General features: G+C 45.4%; 1 protein-coding gene across 3 annotated transcripts in view; it reads right to left on the bottom strand.

Annotated features, from left to right (window-relative positions):
* The window catches only part of Ninj2 (ninjurin 2), an 82,509-nt gene that overhangs the window by 23,599 nt on the left and 31,795 nt on the right, over positions 1-27,115 (bottom strand). The window lies entirely within an intron of this gene.

Here is a 27,115-nt window from a genome sequence, read left to right as displayed (position 1 = left end):
GAGGGGTGGAGAAAGAAGAGGCATGACAGTGACTGGCTGGATGCTGAGGATGTGCACAGAGGAGAGAGAGCGCCCTGCTTCTGCTTGGGAGACAGTCTCCGTGTGTTTCAGGCTGGAATCTCCCCATCCTGCTCTGCAACCCAGCAGGATGCAATTCAGGAGCAACTTTCCAGGAATGTGGCCTCTGTGTACAGAAAGGGCACTTTGGTAATCTGTGTGGGCACATTAGCCAGGTCCTGATTCTGACAACCTGTTGGCCCCCCGGGCCAGGCTATCGAGAGGCCTGCCCTGCCGGGCCGTGGTCGCTTTCAGTTCACATTCATTGCTGAACTGGTCGCAGGACAAAGCCATTTTCCACAGAGACAGAAGAAAGGACAGACAGTGTTGAGGGACTTCTCTTTTCAAAGTGGATGATGAGCCCATGGTTCCTTGCTTCTTTCTCCGGATCCAGAGCAGTGATGGCCCCTCCCATCCACTGTCTTTGTGAACAGTGAGGGCAGCTGTGGGTCCTGCCGGGTGTGGGGCCCAGCAGTACTGTGCCTGATGTCAGGGCTTCCTGTAGCATCTCCCTTACCTCCTGCCTGCTGACAGCCCTCAGATAGGGCAAAAATAGCCCTGTCACCCTCACATTCCGGCTTCACACATGGCAACAACTTGTCTTGGCATTGGGCCAATCCTTTGTCTTTGCCGTAATAGCTAAGATACCACTGTCAGGGCTGAATACAGACTCATCTGCCACCTTGGCCAGAGTTTGGGACCAATTCTGACTATAGAAGTTTCTGGGAGGGCAGTCCTTCAGGAGCTCGGTAGGGCTGGTCGTATAAACCAGAGGCCTTTTGGCTGAGCCCTGAGTATTAGGAGGGACCGTGTCTGCTGTGGATGGATGTCACTAAGGAGTGGCAGGGTGTCATGGGTCTGGCTTCTCTCCCTCAGCTCAGCTTATCTTAACCTGCAGCTGGCCTGGGGCTTGGTGGGGGTGTATTTAGAGGGGTTTCTGCTGGCCTGTCTCCATTCTAGAGGAAAACCTCTGGGCAGAGTGAACTGGCTAGTGGCAGGTGGGGCTTGAGAAATAACTGGTGGGTTCCAAACAAAGAACCTCCCCTGTTCTTAGCAGCTCTCTGTGTCCCTCGCTTAGTCTGCCTTCCAGGGCTCCTTAAACCCGAAGGCTCAGAGCCTCTGCCATCAGCCAAAATGCTCCCCCATTTACATTAGTGATGAACTTCGGTTAATCTGTAACCAATGAAAGATGAGGACTTTGCAATGAGATTGGGGTCAAATCTAGCTTTACTACTTAGTGGGCAAGTGAAATTGTCCAAGTCTCCATAAATGTCAGGCTCTCCCTCACTAGGTGGTTTTAACAGTGCAGATGCTACATTGTCAGGAAACCACGCTTGTCTTCTGGGTGACGGGGTTGTGTGTGTATGTGTGTGGGGGGGTCAGTGCCAGCAGAGCTCAAGGGAGTCACTGCTGATCTGCTTCTACAGTCCTGAGGAAGGAACCTGGGCTGTGGGCTGCCAGGCAAACACTACACCACTGAGCTACGACCCCAGTCCTGTTTTGGATTTGAGACCATCTCACTAAATTGTCCAGACTAGCCTCAAACTTGCAATCCTTAGCTTCCCTAGTGGCTGGGATTCCATGCTCTACAATCACACCCAGCTCCCCTGACTCACTACAGAAATAGACTACAAATGATCCTGAGCAAAAGGACCACAAGACCCGGCATTCTGTAGAATGACCTGCTTCTGGGTCCAGACCTTCAGGGAGGCAATGCTTGATGAACCACACAGATTCGTTCTTAGCTCCATGGCTGTATCTGTCTGTTTCATTTGAAATGGAATTTCACTGTATTGCTCAAGGTTTGCCTCGGACTCCTGTGCTGGAGAGAACCTCCTGGCCTTGTCTCCCAGGGAGCTGGGATTAGAGGCCTGTACTAGTGGATCCAGCCAGGTTCTTTTGACTTGGGGCTCTAACAAAAACTAATTTTTAGGTAGATGTGGAGGTGCGTGTCTATAATCCCAGACCTTAGGATGCTGAGGCAGGAGGATTATGAATTTGACGTCAACCAGGGCTGCATAATAAAACTGTCTCAATCAATCAATCAATCAATCAATCAATCAATCAATCATCAATAGATAAATAGACAGAAGAGAACCAGTTGTTACAAAAGAGAAAGACTAGTTTTTCCTCACTCCCTTCAACTCTTACCATGTGAAAGCGCTCTCGCTCTCGCTCTCTCGCTCTCTCTCTCGTGTTCTTTTGCCATGACACCATGCCTCATCAGAAGCCCTGCCAATGCTACGCCTCCACATATTCACAGAGTTGAATTAGCCCTGTGTCTTTCTTTTCTTCATTCTGTTTTCCAGGCTGGCTTCAGGTTCACTAAGCAGCCAGGCTGACCTTGAACTCCTGGTTCTGCTGCCTCTGCCTCCAAAGTTCTGGGATTACGGGTGAGTGCCATTACTCTACAAAACCATTCTTCTCTATAAAGTGCCCAGCACCTGACATTTTGTTACAGCAACACAAAACAGCTCATGACGTCATGCCTCTCCACTGTAAAATTGCTTTCCTCTATCTATATTCTACTTTTGGGGAGTAAATTCAGCACACACTAAAGAAAAGGGGGGAAGACTTTTTAGAATAACATCACCATATAACTCCTAAGAATGTTCACAATAGTCGTCTACCATGATCTCATGTACAGTCAGTCAATGCTAGCCACTCACCGACACTGCATTTGGTTACTATGTCTCAATTCCCCTTGTAATTTATGTGTTACACAAGCCAAGTCACTTGTCCTGTAGAGCCACTCACGGTGTCAGGAATTTAGCCTGCAAGATGACCTCCTGGGGTTCACACCTCTCACTGTCCCTTCCCACCCTGGCTCATCTGCTCAAGCAGCAAGAATGCTGTATTTCTGGTGCTGTGCGGTTTCCAGGGCAGTGTCTTCGAAGACATTGCCATTTGCTGTCTTTTGAATTCCTTGCTCTGGGAGCTGGCTGCCACATCATCAGTCTAGCATCCGATGGAAATGGCAGGAGACTGAGTCTTAAACAGGAAGCAGCAATTCTTGGCCAACCAGCTAGCTTGTAGGCGTGAGTCTTTCTCTTCTCTGTCTCTAAGTTGGAGTTTAGCTGTGCTGGCCACGCCGCCCTAAACTCCTGGATGCTAGCACTCCTCTGCTTCGGGAGTGATGGGGACCACAGATGTGTAATGATGCTCCAGGCTTGAGTGAGTGGTCAGGAAAGAGGCCCCTTTATCTGCAGTCAAGTCTCTAGATCTATAGTATAGATGGTCTGGGCCTGGTTGACATCCTGAATACAGTCCTGCGAGCTTCCAAGGCAGAACCATTCCTGAATGTCAACCCACAGGAGCTCACTGTTTCTCTGCCTCACTTGTTGCCTGTGCCCAGTGGTTAGATCTGGGGCTGTGCGAACTCAAGGTTCATTTTGGGGAGAGTTGTTCACCAGCACATCTGTCAGGGTGTTCAGAACAGCTGCTCCAACTCTCCTGCAGCTTTAGATGCTCAGAAACACTCTGTATCTGACTTTGTGTTCAGTGACCTAAAGAATACACAATTCTCCATACAAGTAACTTCCCTCTCATCAGAGTGGAATATCTGATGTGTTGTCAGCCTGCACCTTTGCTCTTAATAAGGCCCGCCCGCCCTCAGCTGCTTCTGATAGCCCTGTTTACAGTGTCCCAGCTTCACCACATTTTCCTTTTCTTTGTTTGTGTGGATGGTATGTGGATGTGTTCATGCGGGCCTGTGCATGAGTGTGCGCATGCACTTATGAGGGTGGGCATGTAGAGGACAGAGGTCAGTGTTGCAGGTTTCCTGATTGCTCTGTGGAAACAGACCACACTTCTTCAAAATGTTTAACATGGGTGACCACTCCTGGGTATATCCTCAAGGGAAATGAAAACATGCCCAGTGAGCCACCCAGGCTCACACCTGTAATCCCAGCACTTGGGAGATTGAGGCAGGAGGACCACTTTGAGTCTGAGGAGAGCTTAACTACATAGCTATTTTGACAAGGACTCTGGAATAGATTAAAAAAATAATAATAAAGCCTCCTGGCATGATAAGGAATTACGAGAAGATGCTTTCAACCCTCCTTTGAAGTGTGCTGCTCTTCAGGAGGCTGAGGGCTGAGGCTTGAAAACACTGTGCTAAGTGAAAGTAGCTGAACACAAAAGGCCAGGAATTACATGCCCAGAAGAGACAAAAGATAGGTTAGTAGATGCCTAGGACCAGTGGAGGGAAGAACATGAGCGTATGGACTTTCTCTCTGTCTGTCCCTCATTTTTCCTCTCTCTCTCTCACTTTCTTTTTTTTTGTCTTTGGAAACAGCCTTACACTATAGCCCAAGCCCAGGGTAGCTTCAGACGTGTGGCAGTCTTCCTGTCCCCAGTCCTTCTGTGAGGGGTAGGGGGTCCCAAGAGTCCCTCCCTATGTACAATGAAATGCAGACAGGCCTAGTCCTGTGTAGGTAGCCACAGCTGCAGCGGGTTTGTGAACAGTGCTGCTTTCAGCTTTTGACACAGTTTCTGTCTCCTTCTCCATGATATGCTCAGAGGAGACCCTTGGACTAGCCGTGAGTCTCTGTTAACTGACACCCAGTGGAGACAGGGGCCATGGAAACCATGTGCAAAAATAAATCCTTCCCTGCTTAAGTTATTGCCCACCCCTTTTTATTTTATTTATTTTTATTTATTTATTTATTTTTTTGTGGGGCGGTGGTGGCACACGCCTGTAAGCCCAGCACTTGGGAGGCAGAGGCAGGTGGATCTCTGTGAGTTTGAGGCCAGCCTGGTCTATAAAGGTAGTCCAGGACAGCCTCCAAAGCTACAGGGAAACCCTGTCTCAAAAAACCAAAAAAAAAAAAAAAAAAAAAAAAAAAAAAAAAAAATTAAACGATTTAATCTGTACGTTGTGGAGAGCAACAGACTGGGCAGCAATTGTACCACCTGCTCCTTAAGTTATTCCTTCAGGTACCTCTGTCACTGTGATGAAAATCCAGCACAGTCATCTACATTTGATCTTAGCCAAAGGCTGAGAAGTGATTGAAAAGTTTCCATCACAAATATTTAAAGGAAAAAAAAAAAAAAAAACAACTCTGAATAAAGTGACATATGTCACACCTGCTGAATGTAGTTACGATGTCAAATCTTCTGTTTTAGATAATCTTTTGCTTTGTAGCTCAGGCCAGGCCTGGAACTCAATATGTAAGCCAGGCTAGCCTTGACCTTGTGTCAATCCTCTGGCTCCAGCCTCCCCAGGGCTGGGATTACAGACCTATGCTACCTGGCAAGGTTCTGAATCTCAGCACTCGGAGCTACACAAAACACTGTTAGAGATGAAGCAGGTTAGTTATTAGGATGTTCTAGGTTGTGGGCTCATGGGCGATGTCTGGTTCTGACATCTGTGTTACCCTCAGGAAGTCAGTTACCACGTCTGTGCCTCCACTTCCTGTGGACAGAATGAGATGCAATAACAATGCCTTCTAGGAGGGCTGGAGGGGAAATCATTCATGGGAGTACCTGCTGTCATCCTATGCTCTCTCATGGACTGGCTTTTGAAGCTTCTGTCAGGTTTCCCATTACATAGTCTACCACTGAGAACACAGCAACATATAAGAACACTGTGGAGGGTTGAAAGAAAATGGCCCCCAAAGGGAGTGGCACTATTAGAAGGTGTGGTCTTGTTAGAGGAAGTGTGTCACTGTGGAAGTGGGCTTTGAGGTCTCGTATATGCTCAAGTCATGCCCGGAGAGACAGACCACTTCTGTTGCCTGCAAGATGCAGGACTCTCAGCTCCTTCTCCAGCACCATGTCTGCCTGCATGCAGCCATGTCCCACCATGATGATAATGGACGGTACCTCTGAAACTGTAAGCTACCACCTCAATTAAATGTCTCCCTTACAGGTAATGGGGAACAGTGAGGGAAAGTAGGCCAGAGAAACTGTGAAAGCCAAGAGGTATCATATTACATAAAGCCAAGGAAATATTTCACACAATAGGTTCCTGACTGAAAATGACTTAGGGTATGGTTTAATTTTTAAAAAGTGTTTCTTATTATTGTTTGTGAATAAGATGTGTGTTTGGGCACATGTGGCACAGGGCACCTGTGGAGGTCAGAGGCCAACTTTCAGGAACTGGTTTTCTCCTGCCTCTGTGGGATCCAGGCTTAGGCAGCAAGTGCTTTTCCCTTGCTGAGTCTTCTTGCTGGCCCTCAGCAAGACAATTTGTTACTCCATGTTAGTGAGAAAAGTCATAAGTATTCAGTAGAAAACACCTGGAATTTTGCTGGGCTACCACTACACAGTCCGAGTGTTCTGGGGGTGCTGGACCGTGGTCAAGGACGGCCCCGGTAGCGCAAGAGCAGCAGCCAACAGAGCTGGGGTGGTCAGTGAGTTCGTTACAGGAAACACAGTTTTACTTCGTGAGATTTCCCATTAAATGGTGGGCCATGGGACTGTAACTCCCTGAAAAGTAGGGGTGCATCAGAATATAGGATGAAGTAAAGAAAGTCTACCAGAAGATGGGTGTCCTAGCAACACACCCGTAATCCCAGCACTTGGGGATGATGGTGAATGAATTCAAGGCAGCCTAATCCGCACAGTGAGACTCAGTCTTCAATGGATGTGTGTGTGTGTGTGTGTGTGTGTGTGTGTGTCTGTGTCTGTGTGTGTGTCTGTGTCTGTGTCTGTAAAGGGGCTGGTTCAGACAAAGCAAGGCAGGTGAAGTTCTTTCCTCTTGACATTGACCAAAATTCCATGGAGATGGGTCTCTTATTTTGGAACTGATAATGGTGTTTCTGGACTTTTGACGGAGCTGCTATTAACAACACACTCATCTCTTTTGATTTAATTTTTCTTTTGGCATAGTTGAGGACAGAACTCACAACCTCACAAATGCCAGGCAAGTGCTCTACCCCCGAGCCACAGTCCAGCCCCTGACAGTTCCCATGGAGTGCTGCAGGCACAGGCATCAGTCACAGGTATGGGGTGAGGTGGGAGGGTCCCAAAGCCCTGGCCGTGGGGAGCCCTCTAATGTAATGTCCTTCCTGTGTGGACATTACAATATCCTTCTGTTATTCCAGCAGGATTTCTCTTTGGAACTGCTTCCTCGGTGTGAGTGGGCAGTCCCCTCCTGAGACAAATTAATCTTCCCTATATAAAAGCATTTCACAAGCATCTACAGACAAGTTTCCTGTCAAGAAATGAGCTTGTTAATAAATGGGGGAGATAAAGAGCTGCTCGCAGGGAGAGCTCATGCACGGCTGCAGTGTGCAAACCAGTAGCTGTCACTCTAGATGTGTGTAGATATGTACAGATAGAGCTTTGCCAATGACCTGCCTCCAGAGTGCTTAAGGTTCCCTACTTGGCTGTAGCTCAGGTGTTTTCCCTCGGGTCCCTGGAGACATGGGTAAGGGTGCCAGGTCCTCTCTTTGTTAGGGAGTAATATCTGCAACTACGTTTTGTCCCCCCTTCTTGTTCTTCTTCTAATTGGAGAGAAGAACTGAGCAGTCGCCTCCACAGAGGACTGACTGCGCCGGTCGATGGTACCAGCCACGGTATACAGAGAGTGTGAATGGTATGGACCTGGTCATGAACTCAAAGAATGAGTTCACTAGAGACTCAGCCCCCACTGGATGAGGAATGAGGAGTAAGTGCGGGAGACATTCAAGCCACTCTGTCTTCCACTCATGACAGAACACCTGCTGAAATTTTCTCACAAGATGAAAGGTTCATCTTGGCTCGTTGCTTCAGAAGTTTTAGTCCATGGTCACCTGCTCTGTTGCAGTGGTGTAGCATGGTGGCCAAGAAGGAGAGAGAAAGATGCCAGGGACAAGACAGACAAGACACAGTCCTCAAGGGCACACTGTCTTCAATCACGTCCTACCTCCTAAATTTCTATTGCCTCCCGATGTCAAAAGCAAGGGTTCATCAACAAATCTGTCCACTGATGAGGCCAGACCTTCTCAATATGGCTACACAGTGACTAAACATTCGCATGTGAGTCTCAGGGGACACTTCCGGTCTATCCTACAACAGCACCCAAAACATACTCTTCTACTACATCCTTATCTCTAATGATGGACACCACTGCCTTCATGGTAAGTTTAACCATGTATATGGCCATATTTTTTAAAAAATATTTTGGACAAGAATGTGTCCTTTCCTATAGGTAGAAAAATGTTAAAATAGACAAAAATATAAACTTTGAAAGTATTTCCTCTTTATTTAATTTTTCAGTGGTCTTGAAACCCTTAAGAAAACTGTATTTTTCAGGCTGGATACAGTGGCACAAAGCTGTTCATCTAGCAAGCAGGAAGGGAAGGCAAGAGGATTTTGAGTTTAAGGCCAGCCTGGGCTACACAAGTTCCATCCCAAATTATCCTTTCCATTTTAAGCAATTAGCTCCATTGTAGGCATTGATTCTGGAATAAGAATCAGGGCCATGTGCAAATGGACACTTTCAGAAATGTTTATTATGACAAGTTTACTGGCTTCTGTTTCTGATTTGAGAAGGAGTCTCCTGTAGCCCAAGCTTGCTCAAGCTGACTCTGTATCTAAGGCTATCCCTTGAATTCCTGATTCTCCTGCCTCCATCTCCCAAGTGCTGGGTGTCCCACCATACCTAGCTCATATGGCATTTTATAGCAATGGAAACTGGGTATAACTGGTACCAGGGATTGATTAAATGAATTCTATTGCAGCCACGATGGGCTGTTGTTCCTGGAACCCAGGCCTTATGTAAAGCAAGCATACATCTTACCACTGAATGATACTGTCAGCTTGCCTAGTTACTATGAATGGGTCTACAAAAGATTTATGATGACATGAGTATTGTCCAAATAATTTCATTAAATTCCAAACATCATCCAAATAATTTCAAATTGTCCCCAAAGTGGGACTCTATAATGCCATGTATGTGGAGCAAAGGCTAAATGTTTAAGCGTTAGCTGTTGTTACTTCTGAGGACTCACATTATAGATTATTTTGATTTTGTATTTCTTTCCTAGAATTGTCAAAGATTCTCTAATGAACATAGGATATTTTGTCATCACATTGTAAGATAAATACTTTAGGACAAAAAAAAATCCCTTACCAAGAGATACAATAACAAAGCTAAGTAGATGTTTGTGGGGCATCCTGGCCCTAGGAACAGGGCATCCTAACCACCAGGCATTGGCCCTGCATCATGCTCTGCTAGACTTTACATGACCTCTGAACCTGGCAGGGTCCAGCAGGTGAGACTGAGTGAATCCACTCAGATACAAATTCATGGTTCAGAGAGGAGCTTCCAGCCTGGTTATGGCTTTGATCTCAGCAGAGTTAGAGGAATTAGGCCCCCTGAAGTCCACTGTGGTATAAAGTTTGGGGCCCTGCACCCAGCATGCCAAAGTGGCCCCTGTGTTATCAATGCATCAGGGCTGCATTGCTGTCTGGAGCATGCGCCAGTGACAACACTTACATCCTCAGGCATCATTCCCACCTTCCTGCCCACCTGGCAGGGCTAGTATTCAGCCTATGCCGCTTGGTGTCTGAGTCTTGGGAAATGTGCCAGAAGCAAGTTGGCAATAAAGATTCGCATTAATCTGTCCTCCAGCCTCTTGAACAGCTGGGGAGTCTTGGCTGTTGTCACTCAGCTCTGAATTCCTCTACGCAAAACTTGGGAGGTCTTTAGAGATGGGTCCTTCCAAGACACTTGGCCAAGGCTGTATTCCAGAGAAGATGATCAGGCTTGTAAGAGAGGTGGGGATGGGGAGGCATGACTTGAAATTAGATTGATGGCAAGACAGATAGTAGAACTATTATATTTCTTAGACTTTTCTCCACTCATTAGGGATGTTCTTATATTATGTAAGTTTTTGTTGAGACAGGTTCTTCTAGCCCAGGTTGACCTTGAGTTTGCTATGTAGCTCAGCTGGCCTTCAACTTACCATTATCCTGCATCCATCTCCCAAGGGCTAGGATTTGTAGGAATGCCCAGCCCTAATATTTATGCCATTAAAAAAATCTCTTGAGTTCTCAAGGGGTATATAAACAAGGTATCACACTTCCCTGAATCCTCCCTAAAACATCCATCTAGCAGGGAGATAGATTTCTGTCTGTTGGGGGATGTGGTCACAGCAACCCAAATGCTTGTCACTAGCTCCCCTCTTTGCAGCTGGCTTAGCACTACATTATTGGAGGCTGGCAGAGTGACCAGCACATTGAAAACCCTCAGTATTGTTGAACGAATGAACTGGGTTTGTACCCTCATTTTCACTTGCAAATAGATACATGTTTTTTGTATTACTTGCTACCAAGAAAAGGGTTCTTTTTTTAAAAATTAAATTAAAACTATTTCTTTTTAAAAATTATTATCACTTTATTGGTTTTTATGTGTATGGGTGTTTTGCCTGCATGTGTACCTGGTGACCATGAAGGCCAGAAGAAAGTGTTAAATCCTCTGGAGCTGGAGTTACACATGGAGTTCTGAGCTGCCTTGTGGGTGCTGGGAATCAAACCCAGATCCTCAGGAAGAGCATCCAGGGCTTTTAACCACCGAGTCATCTCTCCAGCCCCCCCCCCCCCAAATAATTTCTTTCTTAATGTTTTATTTTATTTAGTCTTCAAATTTGTGTGTATATGTATGCATGTGTGAGCACCCGAGTGCATGCATCTCAGCACCTTTGGAGGCCAGAGAGAGTATTGGGTCCCCTAGAGCTTGAGTTCCAGCTGGCTGTGAGCAGTGTGACCCAGGTGCTGGGAACAGATCTTTGGCTCTCTGCAAGAGAAGCGAGTGCTCATCGCCTTTCCTCGAGAGCCATGGGAAATAAATCAATGCTATGGGAAGAAGAACGCAAAGTCAAGGCCAGCTCTTTCCTCGGTCTGACTTGAAACCAGCAGTGAAGATACTGATGTCCCCTGACGAAGCCAGTGACAATTCCCTAGATGAACTACTTTCAGTTAAGAACAAACATGTCACTCAGATGCATTTTCCTAATGTGGTGACTGAGAGGCAGTGTCATAGAAATGCCAAAGGCTTCTAAAGATAGTGACACTGGGGACCTGCACTTTGGCACAGTGAGTGTACCAGCTGCAGAAACTACATTGTCATGCCTTTATTGAGGTACAACACAAGCTATGACTCATGCATTAACGCATACAATTCAGCAACTTTTCCTATGGTCACAGAGTTGTGTAAACATTCCCACAATCAACTGTCCCGAATATCTCATATCCACAGCATACCATATCAATGGTAGGATGACCTTTAACCTTGTAAGAATCTCATACAACGTGAGATCCTTTGTGTTGTCTTCTTGATATATTTTCAAAGTTCAATCATGCCATGCTACATATGAATATTTCATTTCTTCTTTATATGTTTTTGGTAGACTAGGCTGGTCTTGATCTGGTTATGTAGCCAAGACTGTTCTTGAACCCACCTTCCTGCCTATGCCACCAAGTGCTGGGATTATAGGCTCTGGCCATTACACCAGCCATGCTTGGCTTTCTTTTTATCTCTAAGCAAAAATATTCCGTTGTAGTGGGCTGGTGATGACACACACTTTTAATCCCAGCAGTTGGGAGGCAGAGGCAGTTCAAGCTCTGAGTTTGAGGTCAACCTGATCTACAGAGCAAGTTCCAGGACAGCTGAGGAAACCCAGAGGAACCCTGTCTCAAAACAAAACAAAACAAAACAAAACAAATTCCATTGTATAATTCAAGGAAGAACTTCATCCCATGAAAAGCCCACAGTTAGGCCCAGAATCTATTCAAACATCAGGCTGTCAATCAAAACACAATCACAGTCTCCTCATAGTCAATATCTACTGGCATTACTGAGGAAACCCATAAGTAATCTCTCTGATAGCTTTTGTAGACGTCAGTTGACTAAAAAATCCACTCATTCATTCATTCATTCATTCATTTATTCATTCATTCATATTCTCTCTCTCACACAGACACACACACACATTCAGCTATTTTGAAACAGGATTTCACTACATAGACCAAGCTGGCTTTAGACTCACTATGCAGTCCCAGGCTAGCCCGCAAACTCAAAGCAATCCTCTTGCCTCTACCTCTCAACTACTGGGATTACAGACACATGGCAGCATGCTCAGCTAAGATCCTGCAGAATCCAGCCTAGTTTGGAGTCACATTACCATTCTGCAGTGTGAAGTGTGGACAAGTCTTGCACGCTAGGACTCTGTGTAAGTTCTGACAGACTGGAAAGGAAGAGCTGGTCCTAGTCAGGTTGGATAATACACACCGGGAATCTCAGCATTTGGAAGGCAGAGGGAAGAGGATTAGGAGTTCAAGATCACCATCTACCTATTGTGTTCAAACCAATCTGGGCTACATGATACCCTGGGCAACCAAGAAAAAAAAAAATGCCGGTCTTTCTTTTCTGATGGTTGAAGAAGGGGCACAGGACGTGTGGCAGGTGCAGTTGTATGGTGGTCGGGTTGGGGCACAGGGCGCGTGGCAGGTGCAGTTGTATGGCGGTCGGGTTGGGGCGCAGGACGCGTGGCAGGTGCAGTTGTATGGCGGTCGGTAGGGAATCACTTAAGGGTACACAGTGTGTATGTGTGTTTGTTTGAGACAGGATGTTTCTATGTAGCCCAGGCTGACCTTGAACTCATTCTCCTCCTCTCTGAGAACTGGAATCACAGGTATGTAGCAGTAGGCCCAGCTTTGTTACAGACTCCAGAGCAGAGGCAGTACATGTTTACATGCTGATCATGATGGTGGCTCTTAGAAAGACTAATTAGATCATTCTGTGAAGGTGAGATTGGAGAAAAAGTAGAAAAGCTACATGGATGGGTGTTGGCTGGTGGGAGAGACCATAGAAGAGGGGCTTCTGCAGGAACCATTCCCAGCAAGCTGCCGCTAGCCAAATAAACCAAAAGGGGTCTTGACCGATGTTCTCAATGGTCCTCATGGCAGAGTCTCTCCCAGAGAACAGGACCATGTGGCTGTGAGGAAAGATTTTGAGATCAGACAAACCAAGGACAGACAGTGTGGATGCAAACTCACTGTTCAGGATCTACCTATTGTATATGAAATGGGGCCATCATTCTGACTTTTTTTGGTAAGGGTTAAATGATACAAAGTCTGCTAAGACACCAGGGATGGTAAGTGACTGATAATCACTGTTGGCAAGACAATCTTGACTTCATAATTCACGTTGTGGATATGTGTATGTAGAACTAGAGTTAAGGGCTAATGAGGCACAGTGGCAGCATGCTTGCCTGGCATGTATGAGGCCCTGGGTTCCATCTCCAACGCTGAGAACCACCTCCACTACAACTGTCTTCCTTATTGGACTGCTAGTGGAGGGCAGAAAGCTCTCCTCAGTTTCCTGTACCAGTGAGGCAACCGATAACCATAAAAGAAACGGATGGTATGGTAGGTGCATAATGAAGATTTTCACTAGGCGTAGGAGTATCTGTCTGTCCCCAAGAAGAGGGTCCGACATTTTCTTGCTCCATGTGCTCCTTCTACTCCCTAGTACGGTCACTCTAAGCTGGCAGATGTGATGAGAAATACCAAGGGATGAACGAATCTGTCCTAAAAACAGGACATGAAGTCCAGCTCCAGAAAACATTTAGTGCTCACTGTTCCTGTAGGTGTTAATCCCAAGTCACCAAGGCCTGTTCCCAACTGGACAATGTCCATGATGCAGCTGTATTTGCAGAGAGCCTTCCTGATATTTAGCTGGCTGCCTTCAGGGTAACCTTGGTCTAGCACAATGATTATCAACTTTCCTGATATGGCACCCCTTTTATATGGTTTCTCATGTTGTGGTGACCCCCAACCATAAAATTTTTTTTGTTGATACTTCATAACTGCAACTTTGCTATTTTTATGAATTGTAATGTAAGTGTCTGTGTTTTCCAATGGTCTTAAGTGATCCCTGTAAAAGGGTTGTTCAACCCCAAGGGGGTCACAACCCATAAGTTGGAAACCACTGGTCTAGATCAAGACCTGAGTTTGTGCAGCGGGCTGAAAGAATATATTATAGAGAGTCAGCTGTATATTAAAGCTATACCTAGAAAAGTCAAGGCATTTTTCTAGAAGAAGCCATTTATCAAGGAATATTTGGCGTTATTCAGTTTTTTTTTTAAATATATCAGCTGTCTTCTGCTATGAAATTCTTGTGTGCCCATATACTACTAGGCCATAGGGCAAACAGTTTAGTTTCTCAGATCTACTGCTGATCCACTAGGTAACATCCCTGCAGGGCCTAGGAGATAGGCAGGTTGTAGATGCACAGCTTTATTTCTTGTGCAGCTGAAGCTCAGACCATCCCCTTCCTTCAGGCCCAGTAGCACTGCAGAGCTATGGACTGAGGAGAACAGGGAATTTTGCATAACCTGGTGCAGTAAGGACTGGGGCAGGATTCCTGGCCAGAGCAGAGTCACATGGCTAGAGAGAAGAGAACCAGGAGAGTTTCTGTAGAAGGTAGGCAGAGCTGTGTGGTGGGAGAGGAGAGAAGAAGGCAGAGTTTCTCAGAGTCAGGGGTGATAGATAATTACATGTCCACACGGTTGGGCTTTCCCGGCGGACTGCCTAACTATTTCCGGTTCAGAATAGCCATCTCCGGGTCAGACATCTCGCGGGACCGGGACTCTGTGGCCTTACGTGGTTGCGTAAAGCACGCGCGCAGCCATGTAATCTACGCGCATGCGTGGAGTACCCACAGGAGTCCCTGTACGCATGTGCGGCCCAACCTTTAAAAGGCAGGTGCCATCTTGCATGAGTCTCTTTTCTCTCTCTGTCTCTCTCCCCCTTTATCTCCTCACCCACGTGTGTTTCACACAGGCCTGTCACCTCTATCCTCTTTAATAAAACTCTTTTGTGGTCTTGTCATGTTCGGGACGTGTTCCTAGCGCCGCTTAAATACTAACAAGGGGTAAGGAGCAAGGCAGGAAAGATGGAAAGTGAAGGACAGAATTTTGTCTTAGAGAAACAGTAAACGAATGGAAGAGCATGGTGTACCTAGATTCCTTTCCCTCAGATAATCCCACACTGGACGGAGAGTCTTCTTCCCCAGGACCCTGGGAGGGATTTTCTCAGGGCAGGTCCTTGGGGAAATCCGTTAGGTTTGAAGGAGACAGTGAAAGCTAACAGTTACCACACAGCAGAGTTTGAGACCCCCTCTCCAGGTTTCATCCCCTGTCCTTCCCACAACCCCCTCATCCCCTCAGGACCAGTGGTGGAGACTGAGCCCAAGGCCTTGACAAATCCAGCTTTCTTTTCTCAGTTCTTTGCCTGTAAGAGAGAAAGCTCAGGCAGCCCCCTTTCCCTGCTCAGGATCTTTGAGTCGAGGCATCCAGAGGTTTCTGTGTAGTCCTGGCAGTCCTGGAACTCGTTCTGTAGATCAGGCTGGCCTCAGAATCACAGAGATCCTCCTGCCTCTGAGTGCCGGGATTATGGCATGAGCCACTACCACCCAGCTCTTTATCATGTTGGATCTGTCAGTTATATAACAGATAATACATAATATTATGTATTATAAAAATAATTTATCTATAAAGATTGTAGATAAAAACATTTTATCTATAAAAATATCAATCTTAATAATCCTATAAACATAGACTCCAAATCCAACATTACTTTTCTGTGAATGATACGTTTTTATCTTAATTATTTTATAATGCACATATACACAGGGCTGTTTAAGTTTTAAAAGGAGGCAGCATGCCAATAGCAAGCTCAGAAGCCACTGAGGGTGGATCCCCTTCTTCATAATCCCCTTGGACCCTGTCTCCATTTTTCTGAGTAATACCTATAACTAGAGAACTATTACAATATCTGAGGTGTATCTCTGAGTTTAGGTAGACACACAGCATTCCAACCTGTCCAAGATTATAACATTACATGTCACTGTCCCTTCTCAACTCTCCTTGCAGGCCTCCTGTGGGCACTGGGAAGAAAAGAAGAGCCAAGAGGACAGATGGGGTGTGGTGACCTTGAGACAGGGTTTCTCTGTGTAGCTTTGCACCTTTCCTGGAACTCGCTTTGGAGACCAGGCTGGCCTCGAACTCACAGAGATCCACCTGGCTCTGCCTCTCGAGTGCTGGGATTAAAGGCGTGCGCCACCACGGCCCGGCCCGGTTTGTTTTGTTTTTGTCACTGGGGATAGAACCCAGGGCAAATGCTCTGTCACCAAGCCCAGCACCATCCTTTGCTCGTTTTGTATACCTACCATGAACGTCTGTGAGGAGTCTGACTCCTCTCTCAAAAGAGTGCCAGCCAGGTCTTCCTTCCCTCTGTGTCATCTCAGGGCTGTGTTTTCCGTGAGTGCATGGCACACAACAGAATTCTTGTTGAGTCTGATGAAAGCAACCAAGGGGTCAGCTGACAGGGCAAGGAAAGATCCCTGCATGCTCACGGTCTGCACTTGACCCTCACGGCAAGCCTGTGTGTGGGTAGGGTGGCTGCTATCCCCTTGAGACTAAGGTTAGGAACTTGCTGAGCTCACACCGGGGGGTGGGCAGGTCCCAGTGTGAGTCACCTGAGATTGGAAGAAAGGAGGAGACTGCTGCTTTTTGGTGTCCCTGAGAGGGCGGCAGAAGGGTCCCATGGAAGGGGAGCGGAGACACAAGCCTGGAGTCCGGTCTTCATAACCCCAGTCTTACTCAAGACTGATGACTTTGGGTTAAGGCCCAAGACAGAAGGGGATTTCTCAAGCCCCTCCCAGCTCCATGCTGACCAAGTGCTCTGGGGACCCCACCTTTGGGCGCCCACCCCTCCCTTTTCTCCTGTCTCGACCCTTTAATTTCCCTTTCCTTCCCTTCCCCATCTTTCCCTCCCTCTGCTCTCTTTCCCCTCCTTCATCACCCCCATCCTCTTTTAAAGAAAGCAGTAAACACCTGAAACACAGTTTTAGAAATAAGGAGGCCTCAGTTATCATTACGGGCAGAGAGGGTCACTGCTCGCTCCACGCTGGGAAGCTGCTTCTAAATCCAGGCTGGAGGGAGGCTTCCTGCAGTCAGCCCCCTCCCCTCCTCCATTCCTGCAGGGCTGGGGCGGCCTGTAGGCTCAGGCTCCCTGAGAGGCCCTGGCTCAGCCTCACCATGCCCAGCCCCGGGAGCCTGGTCCACTTACCCAAGTGTGCAGGGGAGGAAAAGGGATGGCTGTTCTGCCTAACATTGCGGAGGAGAAAGAGGAGCCTCTGAGGCACATGGGAAGATCTAAGGTGCCTCTGAAACATTTAAAAGTCCAAGCCAGGTAAGGCAGGAGGATCATGAGTTCAAGGCCATCCTAGGCTGCAAGTGAGACTGTGCCTCAAAGAGAAACAAACAAGTGAAAATAGATTTCCTTTCATACTGGCTGAGGTAGGGGTCAAGGCCTTGGGTCTGGAAGGGAAGGAGAGATGGCTGCAGACTAGGAGGTCTGTGGAGGCGGCCTCAGCAACAGCCCATCTCAGCCTCTGGGCCCGGCCTGCTGGTTCCGGTTCTATTTCTAAACCAGCAATTTGGGGATGACAGTACAGGATGCTCTCTGGACAGAAGTTTAGAGAAAAACAAACAACAAAAAAACAAAGCAGAAGACACCTCACACCTCTCTCGGGCAGTCTCTAATGACCTTCTGGGAATGTGCTGAGAAGTTACCTGAAATGAGAAATGCAAAGGTGTGCATGTGTGTGTGAGAGTGTGTGTGTGAGTGTGTGTATATGTGTATGTGAGTGTGTGTGTATGTCTGTGTGTGTGTATGTGAGTGTATGTGTGTATATGTGAGTGTGTATGTGTGTATATATGTGAATGTGTGTGTATGTCTGTGTGTGTATGTGTGTATATGTGAATGTGTATGTGTGTATATATGTGAATGTGTGTGTATGTCTGTGTGTGTATGTAGGTGTATTCTGTGTGTATATGTGCATGTGTATGTTTGTGTATATGTGAATGTGTGTGTGTATATGTGTGTGTGTATGTGTGTGTGTGTATGTGTCTTTTTTAATCAGTCTGTTCACAACCCCTTTCTTGTTCTTCACTCTGGTTTCAGTTTCTCGTGGAAAAGGAGGTTAAAATGACAGCAAGACTAAAAACTGAATGAGGAACAAAGAACAAACGATTTCAAGAAGTTTCTGAAGCTCTTGAAAGACTAAAATTAAGTATGAACAGGGAGGAACTCTGTTTTATGCACTGTTCCTTTGGGGGCTGAATTTATGGCGCGGCCTTGAAAATTCGAGATTTTTATTTTTCACTACTTCGTAGTTATTCCAGAGAGGCACACAGATGAGAGTGTAACCAGACTCTGAGGCAGCACAAGATACCTGGCAAAGATGCTCAAGTCGTGGGGAAGGCCGGCTGAAAGAGCAGTTTGGGGGTGGAATATCAGCGGGCTGCAGAACTAATCACCAATTAAAAGAACAGGAGGGGGATGAAGACAGATTTTAGGCTCAGGACAGGGGGAAGGATTCGGTACAGACTTCTGTGTTCTCAGAGATTAACGTCCTGTCCAGACGTAGATGTCTAGAACACAACCAGTGAATAGAATCAGAGATTCTGTTCAGCAGGAGAACAAATCTCTCTTCTTTGTTTTCCTGGTTGAAAACCAGACACAGTGGCCATTTGAGGAGATTCCAACGTCCAGAGTGCCCAGGCAGGAAAGGGAGGGTAAAAGTCAGCCAGACCACGACCACCGTGGAAACAGGCCATCTGCACTCTGCACCCTGGCATGCTCACTGTGGTCGGTGCAACCCCCCAGATTCTGATTCAAGCCCACAAGTGACTTCCTGCTTTTTTTCTCTTTCCTGTGACCCCAAATATTAAGTGGTGAGGCCTGGCGTCCCTGTCTGGGACAGAGCAGCTTAAGCCACTGGTGTGAGTCACAGGGAAGCCCAGCTGCTGTGGGAAGGGCTGGATGAAGGCAGGGCAGCCCTCATGAAGACCTCGGCTTGGGAGAAGGCGCTAAGTGAGGAAGAGAGTCTCAGGTGGTCTGTAATGTTGCCTAATGCTCCTGCGCTTTGACCAGCAGAGGCAAATTCCAGCTGATCTACCAAGATCTTTAGGAAAGATCTTCTGACCTTTGTGACAGTGAAGGAACTAAAATTATAGTCCTGCCTGTGGCTGAGAAGCTTGGCACGCTGGGGATGTGCCAAACCCAAACCAGAACCAAGCATGGAATGTCACGCCATTAGCACGAAAGGTTAGTGGGCTACTTTGCATTTGGGTAGGATCTCAGGGATTTTAAATCCATTTTGTTCCCTGACGGTAGCAGGCTCTAGTCAGAACTCACACTGGTCTCACACTCGTCATAAGGATCTAGAACTTTCCTTTCCAGAGAAGCCCCCATCCCCCAGACCAGTTTCCTGTCTCATAATTAATCCTGTGTTCCCTCTGGACCACACTCTGTAGAACAGTGCCCTATTTCTCCACTAAACAAAATTGATCATGGCTGGGCATAATGGTGAGTGTTTGTAATCTCAGCACTTGGGAGGTAGAGTCAGGAGGATCAGGAGTTCAAGGGCAGCCTCAGCTACTTACCATTTTAGGGCCAGATGGGCTACATGAGAGTTGCCTTTAAATGGAGAGAGAGAGAGAGAGAGAGAGAGAGAGAGAGAGAGAGAGAGAGAAAGAGAGAAAGAGAGAAAGAAAGAAAGAAAGAAAGAAAGAAAGAAAGAAAGAAAGAAAGAAAGATTTAGGACTTTTTAAGGACTTGCTACTATCTGCTAAGTTGGCACACATTCTTTTGGCTGATTATTTCTGAGTGCTCCGTTTGGTTACACCACACCTACACACTAGTGCACCCCCACTCCCTCTCCTGGAGTCAGGCCGGCTACACTGTTCTCAGAGAGCTTAGTCACTCTGGCCTTTGCTTTAATACTTAGCATTCCTCACCTTCACCCTGAATCGGAATTCCATCTCCAAGAAATCACAAACTCCTTCCTTGACCCGTGTCCCTTTCTCAGTGTGTTACAGTGCCTCACATAAATTGTGCTCAATACATAATTAATTTATTGCAATTCTTCTCTTACAAGTCAAAACTTAAACACACAATTACTCTGCTTCCGAGTCCCATGGATTTCAACACAGCATGACACAGGCCCTCTGAGTTCAGCAACTCAGGAAGAACACTGATTCTGCCCAAGATAGAATGAAATGCTTGCTCAGCTCTGACGTTTTAAATGCCTGTCTGAAAACTGGGCACTTGTAGAGTGTTGTACCCTCGAGTTTGGGTCTCCATAACATAAAATCCCTTTGTTACCAGAAGAACAAATTGAGAGAAACCATATATATACTTCTCACAACGGAATGGAGAAGTCATAGAGTCTAGTGACACAGAGCAGAGACCTCACAATTCCTATATGTGATAAACTGATTTTTTTGGGGGGAAGGGGTTCGGGACAGGGTTTCTCTGTGTAGCTTTGGAGCCTGTCCTGGACTCACTTTGTAGACCAGGCTGGCCTTGAACTTACAAAGATCCACCTGTCTCTGCCTCCTGAGGGCTGGGGTTAAAGGCATGCATCACCACCACCAGCGGTAAATTGATTTTTAAAAGTCATTTAAAGAATTGATTTATTTCATTTTGTGTGTATTCATGTGTGTGGTGTTTTGCCTGCATAGATGTCTGTGTCCCATGGTTTTGCTTGTCATGGAGGATAGAAGAGGGCATTCGATACCCTGAACCTGGAGCTACAGATGGTTATGAGCCACCCTGTGGGTGCTGGGAATCAAACTTGGATCCTCTGGAAGGGTAGGTAGCCAGTGCTCTTAACTGCTGAGCCACCTCTCCAGCCTCTGGAAATTGATTTTTGATAAGGGTGCTAAGACCATTAAACAGGAACCGTCCTTTCAATATATAGCGCTAGAAAAAGGTATTTAAAATATCTTTATACAAAAGAGTGAAAATGAACCTGTATGCTATATACAAAAGTAATCTCCAAATAGAGCAGTGAGCAGTCATGCTAACACATATTTGTAATCCCAGCACTCAGGAGGCTGAGGCAGTAGGATTGCCATGAGTTCAAGGAAAGCGTGAGCAGCATAATGAGTGCCACCAGGTGAGTCAGGGTTCCCGAAACAACATCTCAAGGAAAAACTGGTAGAAAGACCTAGATTTGTGAACTACAACTATAGGATTCTTATAAGAAAATATAATGGAGAGCTAGAGACACAGCTCAGCTGGTGCAGTGCTTGCTGATGTAGAAGTCCTAAGTTTGATGTCATGCATCACAGAAGCAGAATGTAGTGCCATATGCAGGCAATCCCACAATTCCTATACTCAGAAGGAGGAGGCAAAAGGTCAAGGTGAGACACACACACACACATACACCCACACACATACACACACACACAAACACACACACATACACACACACACACACACATACACACACACACACATACACACACACACACACATATACACACACACACACACACACACCCAGAAGGAAGAATGAAAAGAAAGGAAGGAAAACAACACAATGGAACCCTTCATGATGTTGTCTTTGGCAATGATTTCTTTCTAGACTATGATGGCAAATATAATAATAAAGGAAAGATGAATTAGATTTCATCAAAACTAAAATCTTTGACTGGGTGGACATGGCATATGCTTTTACTCCCAGCACTCTGGAAGCAAGGGCAGGTAGATCTCTGGGTGTTCAAGCCAGACTTGTCTACAGAGCTAGTTGCAGGACCACCAACCCTGTCTCAAAAAATAAAAACAAAAATTAAAACTTTTTGTGCATCAAATTACTGTTAAGAGGATGAATAGACGACTTATAGAATGGGAGAAAGTATTTCTAATCATATATATAATAAAGGGTCAATATTGGAAGATATAAAGAACTCTTGGACTGGGTGCTAAGGCATGTGACTGAAATTGTAACACCTAGAATGCTGAGACAGGGGGATGGCAAGTTTTAGGCAAGCCTGGGCTATGTAGTAAGATCCTGTCTCAAAAAAAGAAAGGGAGGAAGAAAGTAAAGGAGGGAGCAAAGGAAAGGAAAAGAAAATGACAATAAAGAAGGAAGAATTCTTGGAACTTGACAAGAAGAATAGAAACTCAATCCCTACTTGAGTCTTGTGGATAAGGTGGCAGAATGAGAAGATGCTTCTGTGTGATGTGCTGAAGGAGGAGAGTCAGAGTGAGGAAAGATACACTCGATTCCAAAGACAGGAGGAGGAGAAGAGCTTCGGGAACTCCCAAAATGCAGGGAGACAGACAGGCAAAAGCCTGGTGAGGGGGAAGGCCAAGCCACTGTTCCTCCTGAAGCTCCTGTCAGGGGACAGGAGACAAAGGTCATAGTTTGTTCCTGGGTGACACTAGGGACTGAGCCCTCAAAAGGTGGCTGCTCCCCAAGGAGACACCCCAAATGAAACTAGCAGAGATAAGCAAATACTGAAACACAAAGAACATGGAAAAGATAACATCCCCCCCAAATGCTAACCCCTCAACTAATGACCTCAAAGACACCGAAATGAGTAAAACATTAAATAAAGATTTCAAAATTTAGTAGTGCAATTGACGGATGACCTTCAAGAGGTCACACACAAGCAGAAGAATAAGGAAATCAGTTAAGGACTTAGAGGGGAAAGCCCCACACAGAACAAGTGAGTGGTCAGCAAAAGAGGCCAGCAAGTCAGCAACATAGAAGAGAAAGTCAGCAAATAAATTTAAAAAAAGGTGTATGGGGGTGGGGATTTAGCTCAGTGGTAGAGAGCTTGCCTAGCAAGCACAAGGCCCTGGGTTCAATCCTCAGCTCAAAAAAAAAGGTGCAGAAATGAAAAACTGAAAGCCTCATTAAGACAACTATGGAGGAAGAACACCAGATATGAAGAACAAAGTTAAGGAAACACTATGTTCAAACAGCAACAAAGAAACAAAATAGGCAGGCCTGGTACAGGGCAATAATCCCAGCTACTTGGGAAGTTAGGGAAGGAGGGTCACAAGTTCAAGGCCAGCCTGGGCAATTGATAAGACGCCATCTCAAATTTAAACGTGAGATAAGAGCAGGGCCACAGTTTGATGATAAGGCACTTACCTTTCGTGGTCAAGGCCTTGGAATCTATCCCCAGTTCCATAAAAACAAACAAACAAAAACAACAGAAAGAAAATCTCTCCAGGACCAAAACATCCAAGAACTCTAGGATACGATCAAGAACCCTAACTTAAGATCCACAGGGTAGGAGAAGCAGCTGGGATACAAACTAAAGCAATAAAGGACTCTGTTTAAGGAGACCACAATAGACCATTTCCCAACATAGAGCAAGAAATGGACACCCAAACACAAGGAGTATTCTGAACCCTAAATAGATATGACCACAGAAGCATCTCTCCATGACATGCTACAGCTAAATGCCAAAAACACATAGCCTGGCTCAGCAGGCTAACGTATTGTCAAGTCTGACACGTAATAAATAGAATCAACTCCTGCAAATTGTCCTTTGACCTCTACACATGCACTGTGTATCTCACACACACACACACACACACACACACACACACACACACACACAGTACTAAATAAATAAATAAAATATAATTTTAAAAAATAGCCTGAACATAAAGCCTGAGCTATATTACTGGTGGCTTATACCAATAATCCCAGAATTCAGGAGTTTGATGCTAGCCCAGTGAGTTCTTCACCAGCCTAGGTTATAAAGTGAGACTCTGCCTCAAAACAAAACAAAAAACAAGCCAAACAAAAAAGAATACATAGCAGGGTGGTGATGGTACACACCTTTAACCCCAGCACTCGGGAGGCAGAGGTAGGAGGATCTCTGTGAGTTCGAGGCCAGCCTGGGCTACAGAGCGAATTCCAGGACAGCCAGAGTTACACAGAGAAACCCTGTCTTGAAAAACCAAAAGAAAAAAAGAAAGAATAAATACCCTGGTCTGCGTGTGACCTTGTTTTAAAAATAATCAGCAAAGCAAAAACAGAAATCAAATAAAAAACCCCAAACATTAAAAATACAATGCAAAGGAACAATATTAAAACTATAAGAAAAAAATGTCAACTCATCAACAAAGGAAAGCAGGCTATAATAACACCAGCTCTCTCTCTGATCAGCAGCCTTAAAAGCCAAGCATGGAACAATGTATTTCAAGCCCTGAACACAAATAACTGCCAGTCAGAATTGCTGTATAGAGCAATATGGAGAAATGAGGGCATTTTAAGACAAGTCCAGACAAAGGCAGCTCATGACCATTAAGCTGGCACTACAGATGATACTTTAAAGGAAACTACACAAAGGAGGAAGAAAGAGTGTCAATTAGAAGAGCACAGGAAGTCAGCTTTCCATGAGAGAACTACATGATCAAAGAAGAGCTAGGGAGGGCTTCAAGGTGCCCAGCAAGGTACACCCTGTGACAACTCCTGTTAGGAGCAGGGGAAAGTGAAAACAAACAAGAATCCAGCCAGCCGGAAAAACCAACATGATCATAGGAATTGAGAGATCATAAATGTCTCTCAATAAAGTTTTAATTGTAAATGTCCTCAAGTCACAGGTAAGAAGATGTAGGTTGGCATCTCAAAAACAAGACCCAAGAAACACACCTCACCAATAAAGACCCACAACAAAGCATAAAGGATGGAGGTCAAATTTTAATCAAGTAAACAGAAGCTGAAAAAAAGTTAGAATAGCTATTTGATAAAAATAGACTTCAATCCAGGGCTGGAGAGATGGCTCAGCGGTTGAGAGCACTGGCTGCTCTTCCAGAGGACCAAGGTTCAATTCCCAGCACCCACATGGCAGCTTACAACTGTCTGTAATTCTCTGGTTCCAGGGGATGCAACACTTTTACAGGACATTAATAAACAACGCCAAAAAAAAAAAAAATAGACTTCAATCCAAAATTAATCAAAAAAATTTAAAGGCCACTATATATTAATGAAGGGGATTATACCAACTGTGAATAACATGCCCCAAATATTGGGGCTTCTAATTTCAAAAAACCCACTAATAAGCATAAAAAAACAGACAGGTACTCATACAGTAACAGTAGAAGACTTCAGTACTCTCATCCCTTCTTCAGATAGGACCTCCAAACTAGAAATCGACAATAACAAAATTCAGAGTTAAAAACACTATGATGCTGGCAAGATGTCTCAGCAGGTACAAGTTGCTTCTGAGCAACCTGACGACAAGAGTTTGATCCCTTTGGGACCCACATGGTAGAAGGAGAGAATGACTTCTGCAGGTTGTCCTCTTACACACACACACACACACACACACACACACACCAGAAAACAAATAAACTTAAAAAATAGTTTTGCATGTCATATCATATGCTTAAGGGAAGCTCCTTGTCTGTGTATCCAGCATTTTGGGCATTAACAGCTTAGATGCAAGATTGTAAAACATCAGAAGCGAACTTCTGCCCTCCCGGGTTCTCCCATTGTGCTGTAAGCCTGTATTTAAGATCTCCTCCCTCCTTCAATAAACGGCATTCGGCATTCAAACAACAACAACAACAACAAAAGAATTAAAAGATGTGGTCCCCCAATGGGCTTGGTAAACAAACATATAAACAAAAAAAGAGTAGACTAAGAGTTCAAGGCCAACCTAGGCAGTATCACAAGCCTCCTGCCTCAGTATTCGGAATGCTAGGATTATAGCTATCGGCATACTCCACCATCCATTACCTTACTTACTGTTTACTAGAACCAAGAAAAGAGTAAAGGCTGAAGGTGAGTTGGGAATGAGCAACTGAAGCAAAATCAAACACAACTGAGATTGTCTTTTGGCACATAATACTGTGGAGGGTGGGATGTTTAAAATTCAGAAAGTATTCACTGACAGACCCAGCTGAAAGGTTGAAATGACAACATGAACAACAACAATAATAATCACTCTGAAACTTTGAGAATTCCTACTAATACAGGTGTTAGTTGGGGGGGGGGGAGGGCTATTTATTTATTTATTTATTTATTTATTTTGTTTTTCAAGGCAGGGTTTCTCTGCTTAGTCCTTGCTTTCCTGGAACTCACTTTGTAGACCAGGCTGGCCTCAAACTCAGAGATCCTCCTGCCTCTGCCTCCTGAGGGCTGGGATTAAAAGTGTGTGCCACCACCGCCCCGCCTAATACAGTTTAATAACACAGTCTAAAAAAATAATAGTTTTGCATATCATATCGCACCACAGCAGGATAAATCTCGCAACCAATTATGAGAGAAACTACAGAAATAAGCAAATACTGAGTAACGCCTCTTGAATGGCCTTTGAGTCATTGAAGAAATCAGTGAGGAAATCAAAAAATGTATAGAATCAAATGAAAGTGACAGCGCAGCTTCCCAGAACATTCTAGATATAGCTAAAGCGGTTCTTAGGGGAGAGCTTCTGACTATAAAAGAGGCCAGGTGAGGGACGCACACCGGAAATCGCCTCACTCGGCAGAAGCAAATGCAATGCTACTAGCTGGAGGCCAGCCTGGGCTATTCAGAAAGATCCTGTCTCGAACAAACCCACACTAGAGGGATCAAAAATAAAAAATGATATACTTCAAGCCAAATCCCAAAGCAGAGACAGCGAGAATAATAAATACTGGGGCAGAAATTAATGAAATGGAAGCTAAAAGGATGATAGGACCCACCTAGCAAAGAGTTGGTTCTTTGAAGAAAAGGACGGGCAAACCCTTGCCAATCCAACCAAAAGAGAGAAAACTCAAAGTATTTAAGTTAGAGACGAGGAAGGAAATGTTACAAGAGAGTCTCATGAAATCCATGTCATTAGGGAATGCTTTGAAAACTTAGCTTGAATGAAAAAACAGAAACCTAGAGAGAATGGCATGTGTGACCTACCAAAGTCAGAACCAAAGTTAGAATGAATCGCTCCACAACAGAGAACGACACTGACAGTCAGGACCAAATGGATTTGACACCGAGTCACACCAAACCTTTAAAGAAAACCTAATATCAATGCTCCTCATACCAGTGCATAAATAGAAAGGGAAGAACAGCTGCATGTGGTGACTCACATCTGCAGTCCCAGCTGCCTCCAAGCCCTGGGACAGAGGGCTACTGAAAATCTGAAGTCAGCCTTGGCTGCACAGCGAGTCCTAGGCAAGCCTGAGCTGCACAGCAAAATACAGTCTCCAAACAAACAAACCCAGTGAGATGGCTCAGCAGGGAAAGGAACTTGCCACCAAG

The sequence above is a fragment of the Onychomys torridus genome, chromosome 3 (genome assembly GCF_903995425.1).
Source record: "Onychomys torridus chromosome 3, mOncTor1.1, whole genome shotgun sequence".
Lineage (NCBI taxonomy): Eukaryota > Metazoa > Chordata > Mammalia > Rodentia > Cricetidae > Onychomys > Onychomys torridus.
This window is presented reverse-complemented; position numbering and strand designations above follow the sequence as displayed.